This window comes from Hyla sarda, unplaced genomic scaffold, assembly GCF_029499605.1.
Source record: "Hyla sarda isolate aHylSar1 unplaced genomic scaffold, aHylSar1.hap1 scaffold_308, whole genome shotgun sequence".
In the NCBI taxonomy this organism is placed as follows: domain Eukaryota; kingdom Metazoa; phylum Chordata; class Amphibia; order Anura; family Hylidae; genus Hyla; species Hyla sarda.
The window spans coordinates 188033-204142 of record NW_026609803.1 but is presented as its reverse complement, the minus strand read 5'-3'; the positions used below and the strand labels follow the sequence as shown (position 1 = coordinate 204142).

The 16110-nt window shown below is 50.6% G+C and overlaps 1 protein-coding gene across 1 annotated transcript in view; it reads left to right on the top strand.

Annotated features, from left to right (window-relative positions):
- Positions 1-1311: 1311 nt before the first annotated feature.
- LOC130328481 (solute carrier family 52, riboflavin transporter, member 2-like) overlaps positions 1312-16110 on the top strand; it is a 64823-nt gene continuing 50024 nt past the window's right edge. Inside the window, exon 1 of the mRNA XM_056553465.1 lies at positions 1312-1416. The gene's annotated coding sequence lies outside the window, so the exon portion shown is untranslated. The remainder of the gene's footprint in view (positions 1417-16110) is intronic.

Below are 16110 nucleotides of genomic sequence, written 5' to 3'. Positions count from 1 at the left end.
CTGCCCCCCCCCCCTTTCTTCCATCTCTCTGCCCCACTTCTTCCATCTCTCTGCCCCCCTTCCTTCCATCTCTCTGCCCCCCTTCTTTCCATCTCTCTGCCCCCCCCCTTCTTCCATCTCTCTGCCCCCCCTTTCTTCCATCTCTCTGCCCCCCCTCTCTTCCATCTCTCTGCCCCCCCCTTTCTTCCATCTCTCTGCCCCCCTTCTTCCATCTCTCTGCCCCCCCTCTCTTCCATCTCTCTGCCCCCCCTTTCTTCCATCTCTCTGCCCCACTTCTTCCATCTCTCTGCCCCCCCTTCTTCCATCTCTCTGCCCCCCCTTCTTCCATCTCTCTGCCCCCCCCTTCTTCCATCTCTCTGCCCCCCCTTTCTTCCATCTCTCTGCCCCCCCTCTCTTCCATCTCTCTGCCCCCCCCTTTCTTCCATCTCTCTGCCCCCCTTCTCTTCCCATTCTCTCTGCCCCCCCTTTCTTCCATCTCTCTGCCCCCCCTTTCTTCCATCTCTCTGCCCCCCCCTTTCTTCCATCTCTCTGCCCCCCCCCTTTCTTCCATCTCTCTGCCCCCCCCTTTCTTCCATCTCTCTGCCCCCCCCTTTCTTCCATCTCTCTGCCCCCCCCTTTCTTCCATCTCTCTGCCCCCCTCTCTCTCCCCCCTTCCATCTCTCTGCCCCCCCCTTTCTTCCATCTCTCTGCCCCCCCCTTCTTCCATCTCTCTGCCCCCCCTTCTTCCTTCTCTCTGCCCCCCCCCTTTCTTCCATCTCTCTGCCCCCCCTTCTTCCATCTCTCTGCCCCCCCCCTTTCTTCCATCTCTCTGCCCCCCCCCTTTCTCCATCTCTCTGCCCCCCTTCTTCCATCTCTCTGCCCCCCCCCTTTCTCCCATCTCTCTGCCCCCCTTCTTCCATCTCTCTGCCCCCCCCTTTCTCCCATCTCTCTGCCCCCCCCCTCCCCCCCCCCTTCTCCCCCTCTCCCCCCCTCTCTTCCATCTCTCTGCCCCCCCCCTCTCTTCCATCTCTGTGCCCCCCCCCCTTTCTTCCATCTCTCTGCCCCCCCCTCCCCCCCTTTCTTCCATCTCTCTGCCCCCCCCTTTCTCCATCTCTCTGCCCCCCCCTTTCTTCCATCTCTCTGCCTCCCCTTTCTTCCATCTCTCTGCCCCCCCTTTCTCCCATCTCTCTGCCCCCCCCTTTCTCCCATCTCTGTGCCCCCCCCCCCTTTCTTCCATCTCTCTGCCCCTTCCTGATTTTGTCAGGAGTTCAGGGTAGATTTGGGGGACCCCCTCCTGTAGACGTCCTGATATTTCTCTCTTATTATTCTTAGTTTTTGCAGAGACTTGTTTCCTGTCCTGATCTCGTCACTGAAGAGGCTGGAGAAAGTCAGGAAGGACGAGCGCATTTCTCTTATTCCTGGCAGATCACAGAGCAGGTAGGAAGTCTTCAGGATGTGTCCGAGGCCTAATATCCTGGAGGAGGTGGAGGAGCCCGCGGTCCTGTCTCCTACCCGAACATATTGAGGAGAAAAATAATAACGGGATGATTGGGGGATCTGTAGAGGAGAGGACTGGGGTATAGATTAGATTGGGGGGGATCTGTAGAGGAGAGGACTGGGGTATAGATTAGATTGGGGAGAATCTGTAGAGGAGAGGACTGGGGTATAGATTAGATTGGGGGATCTGTAGAGGAGAGGACTGGGGTATAGATTAGATTGGGGGGATCTGTAGAGGAGAGGACTGGGGTATAGATTGGGGGATCTGTAGAGGAGAGGACTGGGGTATAGATTGGGGGATCTGTAGAGGAGAGGACTGGGGTATAGATTAGATTGGGGGGGGATCTGTAGAGGAGAGGACTGGGGTATAGATTAGATTGGGGGGATCTGTAGAGGAGAGGACTGGGGTATAGATTAGATTGGGGATCTGTAGAGGAGAGGACTGGGGTATAGATTAGATTGGGGAGGATCTGTAGAGGAGAGGACTGGGGTATAGATTAGATTGGGGAGGATCTGTAGAGGAGAGGACTGGGGTATAGATTAGATTGGGGGAATCTGTAGAGGAGAGGACTGGGGTATAGATTAGATTGGGGGAATCTGTAGAGGAGAGGACTGGGGTATAGATTAGATTGGGGGGGGATCTGTAGAGGAGAGGACTGGGGTATAGATTAGATTGGGGGGATCTGTAGAGGAGAGGACTGGGGTATAGATTAGATTGGGGATCTGTAGAGGAGAGGACTGGGGTATAGATTAGATTGGGGGATCTGTAGAGGAGAGGACTGGGGTATAGATTAGATTGGGGGATCTGTAGAGGAGAGGACTGGGGTATAAATTAGATTGGGGGATCTGTACAGGAGAGGACTGGGGTATAGATTAGATTGGGAAGGATCTGTAGAGGAGAGGACTGGGGTATAGATTAGATTGGGGGATCTGTAGAGGAGAGGACTGGGGTATAGATTGGGGGATCTGTAGAGGAGAGGACTGGGGTATAGATTGGGGGATCTGTAGAGGAGAGGACTGGGGTATAGATTAGATTGGGGGGATCTGTAGAGGAGAGGACTGGGGTATAGATTAGATTGGGGGATCTGTAGAGGAGAGGACTGGGGTATAGATTAGATTGGGGATCTGTAGAGGAGAGGACTGGGGTATAGATTAGATTGGGGGGATCTGTAGAGGAGAGGACTGGGGTATAGATTAGATTGGGAAGGATCTGTAGAGGAGAGGACTGGGGTATAGATTAGATTGGGGGGGGATCTGTAGAGGAGAGGACTGGGGTATAGATTAGATTGGGGATCTGTAGAGGAGAGGACTGGGGTATAGATTAGATTGGGGGATCTGTAGAGGAGAGGACTGGGGTATAGATTAGATTGGGGATCTGTAGAGGAGAGGACTTGGGGTATAGATTAGATTGGGGGGGTCTGTAGAGGAGAGGACTGGGGTATAGATTAGATTGGGGGATCTGTAGAGGAGAGGACTGGGGTATAGATTAGATTGGGGGGGGATCTGTAGAGGAGAGGACTGGGGTATAGATTAGATTGGGGATCTGTAGAGGAGAGGACTGGGGTATAGATTAGATTGGGGGGATCTGTAGAGGAGAGGACTGGGGTATAGATTAGATCAGGGGATCTGTAGAGAAGAGGACTGGGGTATAGATTAGATCAGGGGATCTGTAGAGGAGAGGACTGGGGTATAGATTAGATTGGGGGGGGATCTGTAGAGGAGAGGATTGGGGGGATCTATAGAGGAGAGGACTGGGGTATATATTAGATTGGGGGATCTGTAGAGGAGAGGACTGGGGTATAGATTAGATTGGGGGATCTGTAGAGGAGAGGACTGGGGTATAGATTAGATTGGGGGATCTGTAGAGGAGAGGACTGGGGTATAGATTAGATTGGGGGGGATCTGTAGAGGAGAGGACTGGGGTATAGATTAGATTGGGGGGGATCTGTAGAGGAGAGGATTGGGGGGGATCTGTAGAGGAGAGGACTGGGGTATATATTAGATTGGGGGATCTGTAGAGGAGAGGATTGGGGTATAGATTAGATTGGGGGATCTGTAGAGGAGAGGACTGGGGTATAGATTAGATTGGGGGGGGTCTGTAGAGGAGAGGACTGGGGTATAGATTGGTGGATCTGTAGAGGAGAGGACTGGGGTATAGATTAGATTGGGGGATCTGTAGAGGAGAGGACTGGGGTATAGATTAGATTAGGGGGGAACTGTAGAGGAGAGGACTGGGGTATAGATTAGATCGGGGGGGGGATCTGTAGAGGAGAGGACTGGGTATAGATTAGATTGGGGGGATCTGTAGAGGAGAGGACTGGGGTATAGATTAGATTGGGGGGATCTGTAGAGGAGGACTGGGGTATAGATTCGATTTGGGGATCTGTAGAGAGAGGACTGGGGTATAGATTGGGGGATCTGTAGAGAGAGGACTGGGGTATAGATTGGGGGATCTGTAGAGGAGAGGACTGGGGTATAGATTAGATTGGGGGATCTGTAGAGGAGGACTGGGGTATAGATTCGATTTGGGGGATCTGTAGAGGAGAGGACTGGGGTATAGATTAGATTGGTGGATGTGTAGAGGAGAGGACTGGGGTATAGATTAGATTGGGGGGGATCTGTAGAGGAGAGGACTGGGGTATAGATTAGATTGGGGGATCTGTAGAGAGGACTGGGCTATAGATTAGATTGGGGGGGATCTGTAGAGGAGAGGACTGGGTATAGATTAGATTGGGGGATCTGTAGAGGAGAGGACTGGGGTATAGATTAGATTGGGGGGATCTGTAGAGGAGAGGACTGGGTATAGATTAGATTCGGGGATCTATAGAAGAGAGGACTGGGGTATAGATTGGGGATCTGTAGAGGAGAGGAATGGGGTAAAGATTAGATTGGGGGGATCTGTAGAGGAGAGGACTGGGGTATAGATTAGATTGGGGATCTGTAGAGGAGAGGACTGCGGTATAGATTAGATTGGGGGGTATGTAGAGGAGAGGACTGGGGTATAGATTAGATTGGGGGGGATCTGTAGAGGAGAGGAATGGGGTATAGATTAGATTGGGGGGATCTGTAGAGGAGAGGACTGGGGTATAGATTAGATTGGGGGGGATATGTAGAGGAGAGAACTGGGGTATAGATTAGATTGGGGAGGATCTGTAGAGGAGAGGACTGGGCTATAGATTAGATTGGGGGGGATCTGTAGAGGAGAGGACTGGGGTATAGATTAGATTGGGGATCTGTAGAGGAGAGGACTGGGGTATAGATTACATTGGGGGGGGGATCTGTAGAGGAGAGGACTGGGGTATAGATTAGATTGGGGGGGATCTGTAGAGGAGAGGACTGGGGTATAGATCAGATTGGGGGGGGGATCTGTAGAGGAGAGGACTGGGGTATAGATTAGATTGGGGGAGATCTGTAGAGGAGAGGACTGGGGTATAGATTAGATTGGGGGGGGATCTGTAGAGGAGAGGACTGGGTATAGATTAGATTGGTGGATCTGTAGAGGAGATGACTGGGGTATAGATTAGATTGGGGGGGGGGGGGGGGTCTGTAGAGGAGAGGACTGGGGTATAGATTAGATTGGGGGATCTGTAGAGGAGAGGACTGGGGTATAGATTAGATTGGGGGGGATGTGTAGAGGAGAGGACTGGGGTATAGATTAGAGTGGGGATCTGTAGAGGAGAGGACTGGGGTATAGATTAGATTGGGGGGGGGGTCTGTAGAGGAGAGGACTGGGGTATAGTTTAGATTGGGGGATCTGTAGAGGAGAGGACTGGGGTATAGATTAGATTGGGGGATCTGTAGAGGAGAGGACTGGGGTATAGATTAGATTAGGGGGGAACTGTAGAGGAGAGGACTGGGGTATAGATTAGATCGGGGGGGGGGATCTGTAGAGGAGAGGACTGGGGTATAGATTAGATTGGGGGGATCTGTAGAGGAGAGGACTGGGTATAGATTAGATTGGGGGGATCTGTAGAGGAGGACTGGGGTATAGATTCGATTTGGGGGATCTGTAGAGGAGAGGACTGGGTATAGATTAGATTGGTGGATGTGTAGAGGAGAGGACTGGGGTAAGGTATAGATTAGATTGGGGGGGATCTGTAGAGGAGAGGACTGGGGTATAGATTAGATTGGGGGATCTGTAGAGGAGAGGACTGGGCTATAGATTAGATTGGGGGCGATCTGTAGAGGAGAGGACTGGGGTATAGATTAGATTGGGGGGATATGTAGAGGAGAGGACTGGGGTATAGATTAGATTGGGGGGGATCTGTAGAGGAGAGGACTGGGCTATAGATTAGATTGGGGGGGATCTGTAGAGGAGAGGACTGGGGTATAGATTAGATTGGGGATCTGTAGAGGAGAGGACTGGGGTATAGATTGGGGGATCTGTAGAGGAGAGGACTGGGGTATAGATTAGATTGGGGGGGGGATCTGTAGAGGAGAGGACTGGGGTATAGATTAGATTGGGGGGGATCTGTAGAGGAGAGGACTGGGGTATAGATCAGATTGGGGGGGGATCTGTAGAGGAGAGGACTGGGGTATAGATTAGATTGGGGGAGATCTGTAGAGGAGAGGACTGGGGTATAGATTAGATTGGGGGGGGATCTGTAGAGGAGAGGACTGGGGTATAGATTAGATTGGTGGATCTGTAGAGGAGATGACTGGGGTATAGATTAGATTGGGGGGGGGGTCTGTAGAGGAGAGGACTGGGGTATAGATTAGATTGGGGGATCTGTAGAGGAGAGGACTGGGGTATAGATTAGATTGGGGGGGGATGTGTAGAGGAGAGGACTGGGGTATAGATTAGATTGGGGGGGATCTGTAGAGGAGAGGACTGGGGTATAGATTAGATTGGGGGGATCTGTAGAGGAGAGGACTGGGGTATAGTTTAGATCGGGGGATCTGTAGAGGAGAGGACTGGGGTATAGATTAGATTGGGGGGATCTGTAGAGGAGAGGACTGGGGTATAGATTAGATTGGGGGGATCTGTAGAGGAGAGGACTGGGGTATAGATTAGATTGGGGGGGATCTGTACAGGAGAGGACTGGGGTATATATTAGATTGGGGGGGATCTGTAGAGGAGGACTGGGGTATAGATTCGATTGGGGGGATCTGTAGAGGAGAGGACTGGGGTATAGATTAGATTGGGGGATCTGTAGAGGAGAGGACTGGGGTATAGATTAGATTGGGGGATCTGTAGAGGAGAGGACTGGGGTATAGATTAGATTGGGGGGGATCTGTAGAGGAGAGGACTGGGCTATAGATTAGATTGGGGGGGATCTGTAGAGGAGAGGACTGGGGTATAGATTAGATGGGGGGATCTGTAGAGGAGAGGACTGGGGTATAGATTAGATTGGGGGGATCTGTAGAAGAGAGGACTGGGGTATAGATTGGGGGATCTGTAGAGGAGAGGACTGGGGTATAGATTGGGGGATCTGTAGAGGAGAGGACTGGGGTATAGATTGGGGGATCTGTAGAGGAGAGGACTGGGGTATAGATTGGGGGATCTGTAGAGGAGAGGACTGGGGTATAGATTAGATTGGGGGGATCTGTAGAGGAGAGGACTGGTGTATAGATTAGATTGGGGGATCTGTAGAGGAGAGGACTGCGGTATAGATTAGATTGGGGGGATCTGTAGAGGAGAGGACTGGGGTATAGATTAGATTGGGGGAATCTGTAGAGGAGAGGACTGGGGTATAGATTAGATTGGGGGGATCTGTAGAAGAGAGGACTGGGGTATAGATTGGGGGATCTGTAGAGGAGAGGACTGGGGTATAGATTAGATTGGGGGGATCTGTAGAGGAGAGGACTGGGGTATAGATTAGATTGGGGGGGATCTGTAGAGGAGAGGACTGGTGTATAGATTAGATTGGGGGGGATCTGTAGAGGAGAGGACTGGGGTATAGATTAGATTGGGGGGATCTGTAGAGGAGAGGACTGGGGTATAGATTAGATTGGGGGGGATCTGTAGAGGAGAGGACTGGGGTATAGATTAGATTGGGGGGGGGATCTGTAGAGGAGAGGACTGGGGTATAGATTAGATTGGGGGGATCTGTAGAGGAGAGGACTGGGGTATAGATTAGATTGGTGGATGTGTAGAGGAGAGGACTGGGGTATAGATTAGATTGGTGGATGTGTAGAGGAGAGGACTGGGGTATATATTAGATTGGGGGGATCTGTAGAGGAGAAGACTGGGGTATAGATTAGATTGGGGGGATCTGTAGAGGAGAGGACTGGGGTATAGATTAGATTGGGGGATATGTAGAGGAGAGGACTGGGGTATAGATTAGATTGGGGGGGATCTGTAGAGGAGAGGACTGGGGTATAGATTAGATTGGGGGGATCTGTAGAGGACAGGACTGGGGTATAGATTAGATTGGGGGGGATCTGTAGAGGAGAGGACTGGGCTATAGATTAGATTGGGGGGGATCTGCTGAGGAGAGGACTGGGGTATAGATTAGATTGGGGTGGGATCTGTAGAGGAGAGGACTGGGGTATAGATTAGATTGGGGGGATCTGTAGAGGAGAGGACTGGGGTATAGATTAGATTGGGGGGGGATCTGTAGAGGAGAGGACTGGGGTATAGATTAGATTGGGGGGATCTGTAGAGGAGAGGACTGGGGTATAGATTAGATTGGGGATCTGTAGAGGAGAGGACTGGGGTATAGATTAGATTGGGGGATCTGTAGAGGAGAGGACTGTGGTATAGATTCGATTGGGGGGGATCTGTAGAGGAGAGGACTGGGGTATAGATTCGATTGGGGGGGGATCTGTAGAGGAGAGGACTGGGGTATAGATTAGATTGGGGGGGATCTGTAGAGGAGAGGACTGGGGTATAGATTAGATTGGGGGATCTGTAGAGGGGAGGACTGGGGTATAGATTAGATTGGGGGATCTGTAGAGGAGAGGACTGGGGTATAGATTAGATTGGGGGGATCTGTAGAGGAGAGGACTGGGGTATAGATTAGATTGGGGGGATCTGTAGAGGAGAGGACTGGGGTATAGATTAGATTGGGGGGATCTGTAGAGGAGAGGACTGGGGTATAGATTAGGTTGGGGGGATCTGTAGAGGAGAGGACTGGTGTATAGATTAGATTGGGGGATCTGTAGAGGAGAGGACTGCGGTATAGATTGGGGGGATCTGTAGAGGAGAGGACTGGGGTATAGATTAGATTCGGGGATCTGTAGAGGGGAGGACTGGGGTATAGATTAGATTGGGGGATCTGTAGAGGAGAGGACTGGGGTATAGATTAGATTGGGGGGATCTGTAGAGGAGAGGACTGGGGTATAGATTAGATTGGGGGGATCTGTAGAAGAGAGGACTGGGGTATAGATTGGGGGATCTGTAGAGGAGAGGACTGGGGTATAGATTAGATTGGGGGGATCTGTAGAGGAGAGGACTGGGGTATAGATTGGGGGATCTGTAGAGGAGAGGACTGGGGTATATATTAGATTGGGGGATCTGTAGAGGAGAGGACTGGGGTATAGATTAGATTGGGGGATCTGTAGAGGGGAGGACTGGGGTATAGATTAGATTGGGGGGATCTGTAGAGGAGAGGACTGGGGTATAGATTAGATTGGGGGGGATCTGTAGAGGAGAGGACTGGGGTATAGATTAGATTGGGGGGGATCTGTAGAGGAGAGTACTGGGGTATAGATCAGATTGGGGGGGGGGGATCTGTAGAGGAGAGGACTGGGGTATAGATTAGATTGGTGGATGTGTAGAGGAGAGGACTGGGGTATAGATTAGATTGGTGGATGTGTAGAGGAGAGGACTGGGGTATATATTAGATTGGGGGGATCTGTAGAGGAGAAGACTGGGGTATAGATTAGATTGGAGGGATCTGTAGAGGAGAGGACTGGGGTATAGATTAGATTGGGGGATATGTAGAGGAGAGGACTGGGGTATAGATTAGATTGGGGGGATCTGTAGAGGACAGGACTGGGGTATAGATTAGATTGGGGGGGATCTGTAGAGGAGAGGACTGGGCTATAGATTAGATTGGGGGGGATCTGCTGAGGAGAGGACTGGGGTATAGATTAGATTGGGGTGGGATCTGTAGAGGAGAGGACTGGGGTATAGATTAGATTGGGGGGATCTGTAGAGGAGAGGACTGGGGTATAGATTAGATTGGGGGGGGATCTGTAGAGGAGAGGACTGGGGTATAGATTAGATTGGGGGGATCTGTAGAGGAGAGGACTGGGGTATAGATTAGATTGGGGATCTGTAGAGGAGAGGACTGGGGTATAGATTAGATTGGGGGATCTGTAGAGGAGAGGACTGTGGTATAGATTCGATTGGGGGGGGGATCTGTAGAGGAGAGGACTGGGGTATAGATTCGATTGGGGGGGATCTGTAGAGGAGAGGACTGGGGTATAGATTAGATTGGGGGGGATCTGTAGAGGAGAGGACTGGGGTATAGATTAGATTGGGGGATCTGTAGAGGGGAGGACTGGGGTATAGATTAGATTGGGGGATCTGTAGAGGAGAGGACTGGGGTATAGATTAGATTGGGGGGATCTGTAGAGGAGAGGACTGGGGTATAGATTAGATTGGGGGGATCTGTAGAGGAGAGGACTGGGGTATAGATTAGATTGGGGGGGATCTGTAGAGGAGAGGACTGGGGTATAGATTAGATTGGGGGATCTGTAGAGGAGAGGACTGGTTTATAGATTAGATTGGGGGATCTGTAGAGGAGAGGACTGGGGTATAGATTAGATTGGTGGATGTGTAGAGGAGAGGACTGGGGTATAGATTAGATTGGGGGATCTGTAGAGGAGAGGACTGGGGTATAGATTGGGGGATCTGTAGAGGAGAGGACTGGGGTAAAGATTGGGGGATCTGTAGAGGAGAGGACTGGGATATAGATTAGATTGGGGGATCTGTAGAGGAGAGGACTGGGGTATAGATTAGATTGGGGGGATATGTAGAGGAGAGGACTGGGGTATAGATTAGATTGGGGGGGATCTGTAGAGGAGAGGACTGGGGTATAGATTAGATTGGGGGGATCTGTAGAGGACAGGACTGGGGTATAGATTAGATTGGGGGGGATCTGTAGAGGAGAGGACTGGGCTATAGATTAGATTGGGGGGGATCTGCTGAGGAGAGGACTGGGGTATAGATTAGATTGGGGTGGGATCTGTAGAGGAGAGGACTGGGGTATAGATTAGATTGGGGGGATCTGTAGAGGAGAGGACTGGGGTATAGATTAGATTGGGGGGGGGATCTGTAGAGGAGAGGACTGGGGTATAGATTAGATTGGGGGGATCTGTAGAGGAGAGGACTGGGGTATAGATTAGATTGGGGATCTGTAGAGGAGAGGACTGGGGTATAGATTAGATTGGGGGATCTGTAGAGGAGAGGACTGGGGTACAGATTAGATTGGGGGATCTGTAGAGGGGAGGACTGGGGTATAGATTAGATTGGGGGGATCTGTAGAGGAGAGGACTGGGGTATAGATTCGATTGGGGGGGATCTGTAGAGGAGAGGACTGGGGTATAGATTAGATTGGGGGATCTGTAGAGGGGAGGACTGGGGTATAGATTAGATTGGGGGGATCTGTAGAGGAGAGGACTGGGGTATAGATTAGATTGGGGGGATCTGTAGAGGAGAGGACTGGGGTATAGATTAGATTGGGGGGGATCTGTAGAGGAGAGGACTGGGGTATAGATTAGATTGGGGGATCTGTAGAGGAGAGGACTGGCTTATAGATTAGATTGGGGGATCTGTAGAGGAGAGGACTGGGGTATAGATTAGATTGGTGGATGTGTAGAGGAGAGGACTGGGGTATAGATTAGATTGGGGGATCTGTAGAGGAGAGTACTGGGGTATAGATTGGGGGATCTGTAGAGGAGAGGACTGGGGTAAAGATTGGGGGATCTGTAGAGGAGAGGACTGGGATATAGATTAGATTGGGGGATCTGTAGAGGAGAGGACTGGGGTATAGATTAGATTGGGGGGATCTGTAGAGGAGAGGACTGGGGTATAGATTAGATTGGAGATCTGTAGAGGAGAGGACTGGGGTATAGATTAGATTGGGGGAGATCTGTAGAGGAGAGGACTGGGGTATAGATTAGATTGGGGATCTGTAGAGGAGAGGACTGGGGTATAGATTAGATTGGGGATCTGTAGAGGAGAGGACTGGGGTATAGATTAGATTGGGGGATCAGTAGAAGAGAGGACTGGTGTATAGATTAGATTGGGGGATCTGTAGAGGAGAGGACTGGGGTATAGATTAGATTGGGGGGATCTGTAGAGGAGAGGACTGGGGTATATATTAGATTGGGGAATCTGTAGAGGAGAGTACTGGGGTATAGATTAGATTGGGGGATCTGTAGAGGAGAGGACTGGGGTATAGATTAGATTGGTGGATCTGTAGAGGAGAGGACTGGGGTATAGATTAGATTGGGGGATCTGTAGAGGGGAGGACTGGGGTATAGATTAGATTGGGGGATCTGTAGAGGAGAGGACTGGGGTATAGATTAGATTGGGGGGGATCTGTAGAGGAGAGGACTGGGGTATAGATTAGATTTGGGGGGATCTGTAGAGGAGAGGACTGGGGTATAGATTAGATTGGGGGGGATGTGTAGAGGAGAGGACTGGGGTATAGATTAGATTGGGGGATCTGTAGAGGAGAGGACTGGGGTATAGATTAGATTGGGGATCTGTAGAGGAGAGGACTGGGGTATAGATTAGATTGAGGGGGATCTGTAGAGGAGAGGACTGGGGTATAGATTAGATTGGGGGGGGATCTGTAGAGGAGAGGACTGGGGTATAGATTAGATTGGGGGGGATCTGTAGAGGAGAGGACTGGGGTATAGATTAGATTGGGGGGATCTGTAGAGGAGAGGACTGGGGTATAGATTAGATTGGGGGATCTGTAGAGGAGAGGACTGGGGTATAGATTAGATTGGGGGGGATGTGTAGAGGAGAGGACTGGTGTATAGATTAGATTGGGGGATCTGTAGAGGAGAGGACTGGGGTATAGATTAGATTGGGGGGGGATCTGTAGAGGAGAGGACTGGGGTATAGATTAGATTGGGGGATCTGTAGAGGAGAGGACTGGGGTATAGATTAGATTGGGGGATCTGTAGAGGAGAGGACTGGGGTATAGATTGGGGGATCTGTAGAGGAGAGGACTGGGGTATAGATTAGATTGGGGGGGGATCTGTAGAGGAGAGGACTGGGGTATAGATTAGATTGGGGGGATCTGTAGAGGAGAGGACTGGGGTATAGATTAGATTGGGGATCTGTAGAGGAGAGGATTGGGGTATAGATTAGATTGGGGGATCTGTAGAGGAGAGGACTGGGGTATAGATTAGATTGGGGGGGATGTGTAGAGGAGAGGACTGGGGTATAGATTAGATTGGGGGGATCTGTAGAGAAGAGGACTGGGGTATAGATTAGATTGGGGGATCTGTAGAGGAGAGAACTGGGGTATAGATTAGATTGGGGATCTGTAGAGGAGAGGATTGGGGTATAGATTAGATTGGGGGGGATGTGTAGAGGAGAGGACTGGGGTATAGATTAGTTTGGGGGATCTGTAGAGGAGAGGACTGGGGTATAGATTAGATTGGGGATCTGTAGAGGAGAGGACCGGGGTATAGATTAGATTGGGGATCTGTAGAGGAGAGGACCGGGGTATAGATTAGATTGGGGGGGGATCTGTAGAGGAGAGGACTGGGGTATAGATTAGATTGGGGGATCTGTAGAGGAGAGGACTGGGGTATAGATTAGATTGGGGTGATCTGTAGAGGAGAGGACTGGGGTATAGATTAGATTGGGGGATCTGTAGAGAAGAGGACTGGGGTATAGATTAGATTGGGGGGATCTGTAGAGGAGAGGACGGGTATAGATTAGATTGGGGATCTGTAGAGGAGAGGACTGGGGTATAGATTAGATTGGGGGATCTGTAGAGGAGATGACTGGGGTATAGATTAGATTGGGGATCTGTAGAGGAGAGGACTGGGGTATAGATTAGATTGGGGGATCTGTAGAGGAGAGGACTGGGGTATAGATTAGATTGGTGGATGTGTAGAGGAGAGGACTGGGGTATAGATTAGATTGGGGGGGATCTGTAGAGGAGAGGACTGGGGTATAGATTAGATTAGGGGGGAACTGTAGAGGAGAGGACTGGGGTATAGATTAGATTGGGGGGATCTGTAGAGGAGAGGACTGGGGTATAGATTAGATTGGGGGAGATCTGTAGAGGAGAGGACTGGGGTATAGATTAGATTGGGGGGGGATCTGTAGAGGAGAGGACTGGGGTATAGATTAGATTAGGGGGGAACTGTAGAGGAGAGGACTGGGGTATAGATTAGATCGGGGGGGGACCTGTAGAGGAGAGGACTGGGGTATAGATTAGATTGGGGGGATCTGTAGAGGAGAGGACTGGGGTATAGATTAGATTGGGGGAGATCTGTAGAGGAGAGGACTGGGGTATAGATTAGATTGGGGGATCTGTAGAGGAGAGGACTGGGGTATAGATTAGATTGGTGGATGTGTAGAGGAGAGGACTGGGGTATAGATTAGATTGGGGTGGGATCTGTAGAGGAGAGGACTGGGGTATAGATTAGATTGGGGGGGATCTGTAGAGGAGAGTACTGGGGTATAGATCAGATTGGGGGGGGGGATCTGTAGAGGAGAGGACTGGGGTATAGATTAGATTGGTGGATGTGTAGAGGAGAGGACTGGGGTATAGATTAGATTGGGGGGGATGTGTAGAGGAGAGGACTGGGGTATATATTAGATTGGGGGGATCTGTAGAGGAGAAGACTGGGGTATAGATTAGATTGGGGGGATCTGTAGAGGAGAGGACTGGGGTATAGATTAGATTGGGGGGGATGTGTAGAGGAGAGGACTGGGGTATAGATTAGATTGGGGGATATGTAGAGGAGAGGACTGGGGTATAGATTAGATTGGGGGGGATGTGTAGAGGAGAGGACTGGGGTATAGATTGGGGGATGTGTAGAGGAGAGGACTGGGGTATAGATTAGATTGGGGGGGATGTGTAGAGGAGAGGACTGGGGTATAGATTAGATTGGGGGGGATGTGTAGAGGAGAGGACTGGGGTATAGATTAGATTGGGGATCTGTAGAGGAGAGGACTGGGGTATAGATTAGATTGGGCGGATCTGTAGAGGAGAGGACTGGGGTATAGATTAGATTGGGGGATCTGTAGAGGAGAGGACTGGGGTATAGATTAGATTGGGGGATCTGTAGAGGAGAGGACTGGGGTATAGATTAGATTGGGGGGGATCTGTAGAGGAGAGGACTGGGGTATAGATTAGATTGGGGGGATCTGTAGAGGAGAGGACTGGGGTATAGATTAGATTGGGGGGATCTGTAGAGGAGAGGACTGGGGTATAGATTAGATTGGGGGATCTGTAGAGGAGAGGACTGGGGTATAGATTAGATTGGGGGGATCTGTAGAGGAGAGGACTGGGGTATAGATTAGATTGGGGGGATATGTAGAGGAGAGGACTGCGGTATAGATTAGATTGGGGGGGATCTGTAGAGGAGAGGACTGGGGTATAGATTAGATTGGGGATCTGTAGAGGAGAGGACTGGGGTATAGATTAGATTGGGGGATCTGTAGAGGAGAGGACTGGGGTATAGATTAGATTGGGGGGATCTGTAGAGGAGAGGACTGGGGTATAGATTCGATTGGGGGGGGATCTGTAGAGGAGAGGACTGGGGTATAGATTAGATTGGGGGGGATCTGTAGAGGAGAGGACTGGGGTATAGATTAGATTGGGGGATCTTTAGAGGGGAGGACTGGGGTATAGATTAGATTGGGGGGGATCTGTAGAGGAGAGGACTGGGGTATAGATTAGATTGGGGGGGATCTGTAGAGGAGAGGACTGGGGTATAGATTGGGGGATCTGTAGAGGAGAGGACTGGGTATAGATTAGATTGGGGGGATCTGTAGAGGAGAGGACTGGGGTATAGATTAGATTGGGGGGATCTGTAGAGGAGAGGACTGGGGTATAGATTAGATTGGGGGGATCTGTAGAGGAGAGGACTGGGGTATAGATTAGATTGGGGGGATCTGTAGAGGAGAGGACTGGGGTATAGATTAGATTGGGGGGGATCTGTAGAGGAGAGGACTGGGGTATAGATTAGATTGGGGGATCTGTAGAGGAGAGGACTGGCTTATAGATTAGATTGGGGGATCTGTAGAGGAGAGGACTGGGGTATAGATTAGATTGGTGGATGTGTAGAGGAGAGGACTGGGGTATAGATTAGATTGGGGGATCTGTAGAGGAGAGGACTGGGGTATAGATTGGGGGATCTGTAGAGGAGAGGACTGGGGTAAAGATTGCGGGATCTGTAGAGGAGAGGACTGGGATATAGATTAGATTGGGGGATCTGTAGAGGAGAGGACTGGGTTATAGATTAGATTGGGGGGATCTGTAGAGGAGAGGACTGGGGTATAGATTAGATTGGGGGATCTGTAGAGGAGAGGACTGGGGTATATATTAGATTGGTGGATCTGTAGAGGAGAGGACTGGGGTATAGATTAGATTGGGGATCTGTAGAGGAGAGGACTGGGGTATAGATTAGATTGGGGGGGATCTGTAGAGGAGAGGACTGGGGTATAGATTAGATTGGGGGATCTGTAGAGGAGAGGACTGG